At 48.5% G+C, this 13,367-nt stretch overlaps 1 long non-coding RNA gene and 2 other non-coding genes across 3 annotated transcripts in view; 1 reads left to right on the forward strand and 2 right to left on the reverse strand.

Annotated features, from left to right (window-relative positions):
* LOC119160086 (uncharacterized) overlaps nt 1-13,367 on the forward strand; it is a 91,179-nt gene that overhangs the window by 50,426 nt on the left and 27,386 nt on the right. Inside the window, exon 2 of the long non-coding RNA XR_005108234.2 lies at nt 207-331. This is a non-coding gene — a long non-coding RNA (uncharacterized LOC119160086). The remainder of the gene's footprint in view (nt 1-206; nt 332-13,367) is intronic.
* On the reverse strand, nt 989-1,061 carry TRNAT-CGU (transfer RNA threonine (anticodon CGU)). The gene has a single exon. It is a non-coding gene; the product is annotated as a tRNA-Thr (tRNA).
* TRNAT-CGU (transfer RNA threonine (anticodon CGU)) lies at nt 1,444-1,516 on the reverse strand. The gene has a single exon. It is a non-coding gene; the product is annotated as a tRNA-Thr (tRNA).

Consider the following 13,367-nt stretch of genomic DNA (forward strand, 5'->3'; position numbering starts at 1 on the left):
CATTTATTTCTTTTTTTAGAACAGTTGCGATGTTGCGTGCGCAACCTAGTCGCGTTGTCTCGGCTCACGATAAGATTACGTGCGAAGAGGCGTGAGGGGCGAGGGCATTTTGCAACCACAGCACTTCGCGCCCTACGGTGAATCTGCAGCCGAGGTCTCCCATTTAAAAAGAGAACTCCTCTTGAACGCGCGTTGTTTTCTCACAGGCCTCGGTGTCTTGGCACGTGCGGCAGGCTACATCTCACCAAGCCGTGAGCACCGCCACTGTCAGACAGTCCTGGCCATTGATTGCGAACTACCGCCCAGGACCAGAGTGCAAAAGCCACGCGAGGTGAGATGAGCAGTTATAACTCCCTAGACTGTGCTTGCTATTTAGTCAATGCTCTGTTTTCACCCAGTAGTGCGGAATGCTCCACCGCTGAGGTGTACTTGTGTTAACTAGATGTGCTATTGTATTACTTGCAATGGCCAAATTCGTATGTGCACTTCAAAGACTCGTCCCTGTTTTCACTGGCATTCAAACGTCGTGACTCTGCGCGAACTGCCGGATAGGGGGTCAAACTGATCAGCTTGCTGCGAAGGTACGTGCCTATATAAAGCTTGAAAGAGGCGCGCAGGCACCGCTTTTTTGTGTCTATATAAAGTAGGAACCGATATGCAGTGTAAAACAAGACCATTGGTCTGTTTGCCAATGTCATCTGTGACGCAGTCAACGTAATGTGACCATTGTTCTGTCGTAAGCTTCACATATTCCGTAATAGTAACTAAAACACACACACACACACTCATATATATATATATATATATATATATATATATATATATATATATAAGGGAAAGAAGTGTATACCTAAGGGCTCGTTTTTCCGTGTTTTAACACAATATTAATGAGATATAACAGACAGTAATGCCAAGGAATGTACAGGGGAAGTTATGAAAACCAATGTAATGTAAATAAGAAGAAAGAAAAGTGGATGAAAAAATTACCAACTGTGAGCAGGAATCGAACCTACGACCTTCGAATTACGCGTTCGATGCTCTAACCACTGAGCTATCACAGCGGCCCTCCCTCCATCCACTTTTTTGGGTTTATCTGTGAATTTAGAAGTAGGAGCGACAGTCAGCGCCATCTATAGGCCAAACAACGAGTGTGAAAACACTCTTATGCGCATGTTTGGCGTCACGTAGCACGTGAACTTATTATGAGCGGGCAGCTGATTAATTGTCCCTCTTATACAACCTAAACACACCAAGTCTGCCAGTACGAGACCCTCGTTCAATGAAATAAGGGAAAGAAGTGTATACCTAAGGGCTCGTTTTTCCGTGTTTTAACACAATATTAATGAGATATAACAGACAGTAATGCCAAGGAATGTACAGGGGAAGTTATGAAAACCAATGTAATGTAAATAAGAAGAAAGAAAAGTGGATGAAAAAATTACCAACTGTGAGCAGGAATCGAACCTACGACCTTCGAATTACGCGTTCGATGCTCTAACCACTGAGCTATCACAGCGGCCCTCCCTCATCCACTTTTCTTTCTTCTTATTTACATTACATTGGTTTTCATAACTTCCCTTGTACATTCCTTGGCATTACTGTCTGTTATATCTCATATTATATATATATATATATATATATATATATATATATATATATATATATATATATATATATATATATATATATGGGAAATACTTGGATACTTAAGGGCTCGTTTTTCTGTGTTTTGACCTAATATTAATGAGATCTAACAGACAATAATTCCAAGCAAAGCATAGGAAAAGTTCTTACACCAAATTTAATCTTAATGTGAAGAGAGAAAATTGACAGATCCCACGTACAGTGCAAATCAATGATATGCGAAGCAGGAATGAGAAAGTTAGATATGTCACTTTAAGATCACCACAACGATACGAGGTGGAGGTAAATGATGCCGTTCATGACTTCCGTGTCATGTTAGCATGTTTGGATGTGTCATCTACCTTCTTCATCCATTCACGTCACGTGACACCAAACTTAGTATATGTGGAGCTGGCGAAACGGCTGCCAGCACGCTATGAGTGTGGTATGTTGTCATGTTCTTACATGACAAGCAAGTAAAGATTATCACGTTTGCACCAGTAATATATTTGGTCATCAACCGACGTCACGTAACACCAAGTTTGGCTTAAGTGGAGCTACCAAAACGGCAGCGAGCGCATCATGAAGGGCTCAATATACTCCAATGTAGCGTTGACGCGCGCGCACGCTGGGCACAGCGACGCTACGTTAGCAAATCACGAGCACTGTAATCTTACACCTGGCGCGACCGGCGCGACCAGCGTTCGTCGGCACGGCCTCACGAAAACCGGCGCGAAATGCGACATGCGGCATTTCGTGCCGATGCGTTACACAGGCAACACTGCGTCTCCCTCTTTTCATGATGGAGTGACGCCGGGCGCACTGAAACGCGCATGCGTCAGAGAAACGCAGCGCGGCGCGCGCCTGCGAGTATATGGCAGGATCGGCGCCTGGCGTGGCAACGCCAGCGTCACGCGAGGAAATGAATGCCGGCGAGCATGTACACCGGGTCACGTCGAAATGTATTGGCGCCTTGACAGTGTCATGTAGTCATGTTCTCACATGACACGCATCTCATGATTATCATGTATGCACCAGTCACATACCTTCGTCATCGATTGGCATCACGTAATACCATATTTGGCATATGGGAAGCAAGCGAAACGGTCGCGAGCGCATCATCAGTGTGGCATGAAGTCATGTTGTGACATAACACGCATGTCGTGATTATCATGTTTGGATGTGTCATTTACCTATGTCGTCCGTTCGTGTCGCGTAATACCGAGTTTGATACATGTGAAGCTAGTCAAACAGCCGCGAGCGTATCACGTAGTCTTGTTACGTGACACGCATCTCATGTTTATCATGTTTGCACCAGTATCATACCTTCGTCATCCATTCACGTCCCGTACTACCAAATTTGGTATAAGTGAAGCTAGCGAAACAGCCGCCAGCGCACCATGAGCGTCGCATGTAGTCGTGTTGTTACATTACACGCATGTCATGATTCTCATGTCAGGATTTGTCATTTGCGTTAGCCATGCAATCATCTCATACCATACCAGTTTTGCAACATGCCATGTGAACGAAACCACCGCAAGAGCTGCAGGACCATGAAATGTAAATCATGACATTCATGACGTACATATTAATATTTTCACATTATGAATAGTCAAATATGATCGTCGTACAGTCATATTATGCCATACCAAGTTTGGTATCAATACCATTATTGAAACGGCCAGGAGAGCTAAAAGTCATAGGCGGCTAGATAGACAGACAGATAGATAGATAGATAGATAGATAGATAGATAGATAGATAGATAGATAGATAGATAGATAGATAGATAGATAGATAGATAGATAGATAGATAGATAGATAGATAGATACGCTCAAAGTCGCCGAAGTTCGCTAACAAATGCTTCGCAGTTAAAAAGTGGGTGAAAAGATAACTTGCCGTGGGCAGGATCCGAACCTGCGATCTTCGAATAACGCGTTCGATGCTGTAGCACTGAGCTACCACGGCGGCTATTCCCCCAGCCACTTTAATGGGTATATATGTGAATTTGAACGTAGGAGTGGAAGCCAGTGCCACCAGTAGCCCTGGCGGCGAGTGTGGCACTTTTATGAGCCTGTATGGTGTCACGTAGCACGTGAACATATTACGAGCTGGCAGCTGACCAATAGTCCCTCGTATACAACCTAAAAGCACCAAGTCTGCCAGTTTTTTTTTTATGCTGGCAAGTAACTGGCAGTGAGTTTGGTGCCTCATGCGAGAGCAAACTAGAAGGCTGTAATAAATATACACCCACTAATGGGATAGCTACAGAAAAAATAAATAATTACGCGCGCCGCTTTCAACGGAATTGGCCGATCAACGTAAGAAAAGGGGGCCCCGACTGTGTCGCGGTAATCCTTTGCTATCAAATAGTTTATCCTTTTCATTACTCACTCAGGCAATTTTAAACTGAATCCCCCCTTTTTATTTTTCAATGTGCGAATCGGGAGAATGGAAGCGATCTCCGGAGCAGCGAGACAGAAACGGCGCTTAAAGCCACGACGCAGATTGAGCAGGGTGAAGTTATGCCGCCACAAATCGAAGCAGCCAACAACAACAACAAAAAAAGAAGAAAAACCTAGGATCTCTTCTTCGTCGCTTTCGTTGTCATGAGAAACAAGAAGAGATTGTTTTTACCTGTGAAACGGGGGGTGCGGAAAATCGTTCTGTATTTCCTTGTTTGTGGCTGGAGAGGAACAGAGGTGGTAAAAAGGATGTGTCGCGAAAGCAGAGTTAGGTGCGATTCAGATTCCATTTGCGAGGTGGCGGAAAAGACAAAGGAAGCGCTGGTCACGCGGCATTAGAACTTCTGTTCGGAGTTCCAAAACGACGAGAGATGGTGGGTATGGTAGCTCGTACGTTTAACTCAATGCGAACGAGAATCAATTTGAAGAAGAAAAAAAAGTGAGAAGAGGTAAGCAGAGATTTCGAGCTTTTGAAATGATCAGCCAAAACAGAATGCAAAGCCGTAATAAGGCAGCCCGAATTCAGGCGATAAACTGCGCTGGCCGTGAAGATGAAACAAAGCGTGAAATGAAGAAATCAGAGGCTGGGGGAAAACTATCGGAAGCAGTATGGCTATCATCGACCACAATTTCGTCCACACAAATACAGATAAACTCTGGCAGCGGAAAGCATACTATAACAAATAGGGTAAATACTAGAAGAGAAAAATGGGGGATCGTGTAGGGAATAGTGCTCCAATACCGCCGTGAGTTGTATAACTGTTACCCACTGAATGCGTACTGAACCGGTAGCGAGTAGTAGGATTCTGGCACACGCCCATTTTTATGATGAACCATGACACACCGCCAAGCCTATCTTTTAAGGTGTTTTCCACATAATAAATGGCTAAAATAGCGTTAAAAACAAAATAACAACTCCTTGAAGAGGTGGTCTAGGCGCGATAGCAGGAACTCTGAGAGGGTCAGTAAAAAGGAAGACAAATATCTGGGAATGACCGCATAGATGGTCACAATTCCGCGTATATTACAGAAGAAGTCTTGTGTGCGAACAATCTTGAAGTGCAGGGCGCAAACAGTTTTTGACAGACAAGCACTTACGCAGATGTGATGCGAGACGAGTCCAGCCCGCCCTATTGGAGCATGGAGGTAGAGAGGAGGCAAAGAAAAAAATTACGCTTAAACAACTAAGGTCATTGTAAAGAATATGTGACAGCGCAATTCGATTTCATTTATTTGAACACCACACTGCCATTTAGGATGGCGTAGCGAGTGTAACATATGAAAGGGAAAAAAATTACCGCATATCTACGTGCTTTGCTGCACATGTCGAAAGATGATAGTCATCTGCCGGCCTTGTTTCGTGCATAGCGTCGGATTTTCAGCGCAGACTAAGGAACACTAGAGTCTTTGGAATTGCTTATCTATGTATGTGCTAGTAAAGGAATACACCACAATAACACATTCAAATTGATGCTGCGCCTCAGATATGCGTACTATTGGCTTTTGGATCGACAATGTTAACAAGAATCAACGTAGCCACCACTGCCACATGGCTGGGAGTTCAGCAAGTGCTTTAGCAATGACCCGGTAACTGAATAGTGCACACACACATACACAAACAGACAGCCCAAACTTTCGACAAGAGTGGAAGCTTCGGCTAGTTGGTGTGTGGTCATATTCGCAAGTTTTTTAGTGTCCGAACATAGGAAAAAAAATGAGCATCTTATACAGAAAGAGCGCTGACTTTCAACTAACTTTATTTCCCAGAGTAGAGAAACATTTGCGTCGAAAAGGATGATACAGAGCAGAAAGATAAAAGATAATCGTAATCAAAGCGGCAGCATCAAAACACGTGTGACATGCCCTCGATTGCCTCAAAGCCCAGCCAGATAATCACGTTTCAACTGTGATAAAGCAACAGATGGCGGTGGAAGGGGGGGGGGGGGCTTACACAGTTATCACCTTGAAAGTGTGTTTTTTCCGGTTCAATAATTTTGCGGGTACGCCGATTTCTATGCCTTTCCAATATAGAGCACTGAATAAGGAGGGGGGTGCAACAACAGTCCTGGCAATGGATGCCAAGGTTCCCTTGTACAACATTGTGCACGTTATTTTGGTGCTCTCAGAGGAGGTCATTTACGCATCTGCCGGTTTGGACGACACAAACATTCACACACGTCAGTGGAATCAAGCAGACTCCAACTGCGCTTGGGACGTAAACTCCATTATCTTCTTGCAAAATTGCATTATCTTCTGTCCTCAGCTTGACCGCTGTATGTCGTAATAAAATAAAAAATGAGGTGTTAAGATGTGCCAGTCGAAAGCAATAGCTGAAATTGGGAGCTTTCACTGAAGCAACCTATGCGGTTGTTTGCGACTGTTTTGTAATGGCAATGCCTACAAGTGATACACACTTTTCTGTTCGTTTTGCCTCTGAAGACGAAGGCATGCTGTTTGCGAACACTCGAGCATCGTTGTATAACATATATATATATATATATATATATATATATATATATATATATATATATATATATATATATATATATATATATATATATATATATATATATATATACAGGAATGTTGGTTTGGCTCTGGGTTTCATCTACCCCTCCCGGTCTTTCCCCGAAGCTTTCGTCCACATGCCATAGCCCCTCCATGTGGTGCGACAAACATCTTTTGTCAACTATGAAGTTGGTCCCATTGATCCACCTTTGGACCGACGCTGTGCTGGGCGTGATACAGTACACGTTTCACGCCTTAAACCGTGCTATGACCCCCCTATCATGTCATTTCCCTAGGTCGCCAGGTTGACTCCTTTTTGCGCGGAGAGTAATTGTACCGGAGCATAGTGGCGCCAGCTCTGTGCTAGCGTGAAAGAAGACGTTGACGTCCGTGTGTGGCTCGTGCTTGCTGGGTTCCTGCCTGCACCAGCTTGCTGCGGCTAACGCTTCTTCAATATTAACAAGCGTTTATGCGTGAACGCGCTCATTGCAATATATATATATATATATATATATATATATATATATATATATATATATATATATATATATATATATATATATATATATTGTTATGGCGTTTATTAGCCGGCACACAGCGAGTCTACACAATGGCGACAGTAACGGCCAAAACACGGGGTCTCCGCGCGAGCGGCGTTCTCTTTGGGCAGACCCACTAGAAAGCACATAAGAGTTCGACCCACTTCAGTGTTCGGCGGCTTCTGTACAATTACCCCGGGGTCGAAGAGGGAGCCGCCTGGCGACCTAACAGCTTGTCACTACGAGCGGGTCATAGTAAGCCTTCAGACGCTCCACGTTGACTATGTCGCGCCCGCGGCGGCGCATGTCCGAAGATTGTTCAATTGGCTCGATAAGATAGTTGACCGGAGATGTGCGCTCGATCACACGGTAGGGACCTTCATATTTCGGGAGTAGTTTGGAAGAAAGGCCAGCTACAGAGGTCGGGATTGAGAGCCATACAAGGGAACCAGGAAGGAAGGTGGGCTCAGAAGTGGCGGAGCCATCACGAATACTCTTCTGCCGCTCTTGCTCATGCGTCGTAAAAGTCTTGGCAAGCTCGCGACACTCTTCAGCAAGCCTGGCGGTCTCGGAAATAGGTGTACACTCAGATGGATCCGGCGTGTACGGGAGTATCGTGTCGATGGTGTGTGACGGGTGCCTTCCGTACAGCAAAAAGAAAGGTGAAAAACCAGTCGTGCTCTGAGGGGCGGTGTTGTAGGCGTAAGTGACGAAGGGCAGTATGGTATCCCAATTCGTGTGGTTGGCGGCGACGTACATCGACAGCATGTCGCCGAGGGTGCGGTTAAAGCGTTCGGTCAGACCATTCGTCTGCGGGTGGTAAGCAGTAGTTTTGCGGTGGACAGAATGGCACTCAGTGAGAATGGCATCGACGACTTCTGACAAGAAGACACGGCCTCGATCGCTGAGAAGCTCCTGGGGTGGACCGTGGCGCAATATAAATCGATGTAGTAGAAAGGACGCAACATCACGCGCAGTAGCCGCAGGGAGAGCGGCGGTTTCGGCGTATCGCGTTAAATGATCTACGGCGACGATGGCCCAGCGGTTGCCAGTGGACGTCAGAGGAAGTGGTCCGTACAAATCGATACCTATGCGCCCAAATGGACGGTCAGGGCAAGGTAGCGGTTGCAGACCGGCTGGTGACATGTGTGCGGACGGTTTGCGGCGTTGGCAAGCGAGACAGGAGCGAACGAACTGCTGGACGTAGCGGTACATCCCGCGCCAGAAGTAGCGTTGTCTAATGCGATGGTAGGTTTCGAATACCCCAGAGTGCGCGCACTGTGGATCAGAATGGAAGGATTCACATATCTCCGACCGCAGACTGCGCGGTATCACGAGTAGCCACTGCCGGCCATCGGCGTCGTAATTGCGTCGGTGTAGGAGGCCGTCACGAATGGCGAAATGGTGAGCTCGACGACGCAAGGCACGCGTGGATGGCGTTGCGGACGGATCAGAGAGCAAGTCGATCAGTTGGGCGATCCAATTATCCTTTCGCTGTTCGGTAGCGATGATGTCAACATCAATGGCAGAAACAACAACCGAGGATACTGAACAGAGCACGTTAGCTTCAGGCAGAGAGGAGCGCGAGAGGGCGTCGGCGTCAGCATGCTGGCGTCCATTGCGGTAGAGGACGCGGATGTCGTAGTCTTGTAAGCGAAGAGCCCAACGGGCGAGGCGGCCTGAGGGATCCTTCAATGATGACAGCCAGCATAGTGCATGATGGTCAGTGACGACATCGAATGGGCGACCATACAAATAAGGTCGAAACTTTGTAAGAGCCCAGACGATCGCCAGGCACTCTTTTTCCGTGACGGTGTAGTTTGTCTCGGCTCTTGTGAGTGTACGGCTTGCATATGCCACAACATAATCAGGGAACCCGGGTTTGCGCTGCGCCAGGACAGCGCCGAGGCCTACACCACTGGCGTCCGTGTGCACTTCTGTTGGGGCCGTAGGGTCATAGTGGCGGAGAATGGGAGGAGACGTCAACAAGTGGCGGAGCTTCAAGAACGCGTTGTCGCACTCTGACGACCACGAATTGAGGGGCCCGTTACTTCCGAGGAGCTTCGTCAGCGGTGATATAATCGTGGCGAAGTTTCGTATAAAGCGTCGGAAGTATGAGCACAGGCCCACGAAACTACGCAGTTCTTTGACGAACGCAGGTTTTGGGAATTCGGCCACGGCCCGAAGCTTGGCTGGGTCAGGAAGAATGCCATCCTTGGACACGACGTACCCTAGGATGGTGGGTTGGCGTGCTGCAAAGCGGCACTTCTTCAAATTTAGTTGCAAGCCGGCATTGCCCACACGTGCGAAAACTTCTTTTAGACGTTGGAGATGGGTGGAGAAATCTGGAGCGAAGACAACAACGTCATCGAGGTAACACAAGCACGTGTGCCATTTCAAGTTGCGCAGTACGGTGTCCATCATGCGCTCAAATGTCGCAGGTGCATTACACAGACCAAACGGCATGACGTTGAATTCGTACAAGCCGTCGGGTGTGATGAAGGCAGTCTTCGGTCGAGCGTCATCAGCCAGGGGTACTTGCCAGTACCCCGAGCGCAGATCGAGAGAAGAAAAAAATTGGGCTCCGTGAAGGCTGTCAATTGCGTCGTCGATGCGCGGCAGTGGGTAGACATCCTTGCGAGTGATCTTATTGAGCCGTCTGTAGTCCACACAGAACCGCACAGAACCATCTTTCTTCGCAACAAGAACAACAGGAGACGCCCATGGACTGTCCGAGGGCCGAATGACGTCGCGTCGGAGCATATCGTCAACCTGCTCGTTAATTTGCCGGCGTTCAGCAGGCGACACGCGGTATGGACGTTGCCGTAATGGTGGATGGGCACCAGTGTCAATACGATGCGTAACAGTGGACGCGCGACCGAGAGAACTTCGCCCGACATCGAAAGAAGAGCGGTATTCTTGCAACAGGTCTAGAAGCTGGGAACGCTGCACTGACGTAAGGTTGTGATCAATGAATGGGCCAAATACATCAGGAGATGATGGGTCAGAAGTAGAAACAGCACTGATGGTACGTGAATCGGGACAACGCGAGTCTTCGGGTACGTCCAGGACTTGTGCGTCGTCGACTGCGTCCACTCTGCCGAGACATTCCCCTTGAACCAAGGTAACAGTGTACGGGGATGGGTTGGTCACAAAAATAGCGGCGTTGCCTTGGGTGATTTGCACGGTCGCGAAAGGTACTAGCAACCCTTTCCTCCTGGAAGCACGGTAGGATGGCGAAACAAGTGCAATTGTGTCGGAGAGACCGGTGCAGTAGACCGATACGCCCATCGTCGAGCTTGGAGGCACTATAGTATCGTCTTTCACAAGAATCTTGTTCAGTGTCGAGGGACCGTCTTCTGGCGTCAACTGCGAGAAGGGCGAGAGTTCAATTTCGGTGGCGGCACAATGAATGACGGCGTCGTTGCGGGAGAGAAAATCCCATCCCAAGATGACGTCATGAGAGCATGCAGGAATGATGATGAATTGGGCGACATACAGAACGTCCTGAACGACAACGCGAGCTGTGCAGCCTGCTGTAGGATTAATACGATGTGAGCTAGCGGTACGAAGGAACAGTCCAGAAATCGGCGTCGTCACTTTTCGAAGCAAGCGGCAAAGGTTTTCGCTCATAACTGATACCGCAGCTCCAGTGTCAATAAGAGCAGATGCATGAACACCGTCCACAAGCACGTCGATGACATTAGATGGGCGGCTCTGAGGGCTTTCACAATGCGATAGCGTCGCAGTCCTTGCCTCTGGGACTGCGACGACTAGTTTTCCCGCTCATGAGCAGAAGAACTTGGCCGCATGGGGGACAGAGACCGACGTCGTGGAGACGGCGACTTTCGAGCAGACGGACCTGGGCGAGACGACAGTGGCACAGACGGCAGTTCCTCGTTATACGAACGGCTAAGGTGGCCAGCAACAGGAGAAGTGGGAGCCGGCTGTAGTCGAGAGCAATAACGGGCTACGTGACCGGCGTAACCGCAAGCAAAGCAGATGGGCCGGTTGTCGGGTGTGCGCCATCGGTTTGCCGGGGTGGGTCTCGCCCGGAACGGTGTCTGGAAAGGCTGCATGGTGGGCTGAAAATGAGGCGGAGGGGTTGCGCCAACATATGCAGCCGGCATACCCGCTGCAAAGGACGGAGGTCGTGCGGCAGCTTCGGCGTAAGTCACTGGTGCAGGCGCTTGAACGACTGGAGGCGGCCTTGCGACCACTTGGGAGTAACTTGGGGTTGCAGGGGCCGGAAGTTGTTGTGGGTGGTACGCAGGCATGACCTCCGCTATTTCCTGCTCAATCGCTCGGCGGTTGGGTGGAAGAATGGTAGTGGCCGATTGTTGAGCAGCCGGTGGGTGGGCAAAGGGCAGGAGAGAGAACTGCCGCGCGATTTCCTCACGTATGAAGGACTTGAGATCTGCCAGCAGTGCCACCTGATCACAGCTCGCTTCCAAGCCTGCAAGCCCTGCATCTCGTGGTGTGGAGCGACGGGTCATCGAACGCTGCCGGCGGAGCTCCTCGTAGCTCTGGCACAGCGTGATGACCTCAGCTACTGTGCCTGGGTTTTTGGCAAGCAGCATCGTGAAGGCATCATCGTCAATGCCCTTCATGACGTTCCGGATCTTGTCTGATTCGGACATGCTGTCGTTCGACTTCTTGCACAAATCCAGGACATCTTCAATGTAACTGGTGAATGACTCACCGGCCTGCTGAGCGCGTTCGCGTAAGCGCTGCTCGGCTTGCAGCTTGCGAACGGCAGGGCGGCCAAAAACGTTGGTGATAGCAGTCTTGAAACCGGACCAGGTTGCAAACTCGGACGCGTGGTTGGTGTACCACAAACTTGCAACGCCCGCAAGGTAGAACACCAAGTTTGTCAACTTGCCGTCCTCGTCCCATTTGTTGGGGACGCTCACGCGCTCGTAAATGGCGAGCCAGTCCTCCACGTCAGTGCCATCGGCGCCCGTGAAGATGGGTGGATCGCGGATCCTGGGGACACCGGGACATGGGGGTGGCATGGGAGGAGGCGTTTGCTGAGAGGCGTCGTGGGACATGGTAGATTGCAGCGTACGTGAGCGTAGTTCCAAGCGCATCGAAGGGGATCGTAGCACTCTCCACCAATTTGTTATGGCGTTTATTAGCCGGCACACAGCGAGTCTACACAATGGCGACAGTAACGGCCAAAACACGGGGTCTCCGCGCGAGCGGCGTTCTCTTTGGGCAGACCCACTAGAAAGCACATAAGAGTTCGACCCACTTCAGTGTTCGGCGGCTTCTGTACAATATATATATATATATATATATATATATATATATATATATATATATATATATATATATATATATATATATATATATATATATATATATATATATATATATATATATATTTATTACGGCATTGCGGCCGGGCCTTCAATAAAAAATATTGTCCTCTGTACTCACTCGTGTATTGTTTTTACTGGTGCCAGTGGCCAATGTATGCCTTTAGGTTTCATGATACCGTTATATCCACAAGTACTGCTTTCCAAAGGGTGCTCTGACGCGCTACTGGGGGTATGGATGCGCTTAAAACAAGCGGACGATAGATAACGAGATAGACCTGGCCTCTTTCGTCATCATCTGTTTAAAAAAGATAACCAGAGTATGAAGAACCAGCCAGGCACCTACGTATGCGCATACAAAGCAGGCACCGAATAAAAATGGCAAACATTTTCTTTTTGTGCCCCCCCAAAAAAAATCTGAGTTTCACTTTCTCCTTCCTGTTTACGTAACGCCATTTCTAAAGTGCCCTCAGTAGTTTCATGCGCTACCACTGCTTATATTTCGTACTGTTGTCAAAGCTACGGTTTTCCCTCTCTAAACCGATTCTTTCTTATATAAGCAGACCACGTGAGAGTCCGCAACCACCGCAAGGTGTCACCCCGCGGAGCAATTCCGGCTGGCTGCTTACGCGCTCTACACAGCCGTGGACGAGGCGGCGCTTGCACAGTTCGCGAGAATATTATTTAGGCGAGTACGATAAGCGGCGTACTTTGAAACCGAAAGTGGAGCGACCAAGCACGGCAGCTCGCGATCGATGGGAAAGAGCGCGTCGCGTGACAGCGCTAATCGATGACACGGGATGCCGGCGGCACTTCTCTGCCGTTCACTTGAATGCATGCGTGACTCGGGACTGCCACCACAGCGCGAGTTGCCTCCGCTCGATGTGCCGTATCACCTTTTGTACCTCGCCG

This window comes from Rhipicephalus microplus, chromosome 2 (assembly GCF_043290135.1).
Source record: "Rhipicephalus microplus isolate Deutch F79 chromosome 2, USDA_Rmic, whole genome shotgun sequence".
Lineage (NCBI taxonomy): Eukaryota > Metazoa > Arthropoda > Arachnida > Ixodida > Ixodidae > Rhipicephalus > Rhipicephalus microplus.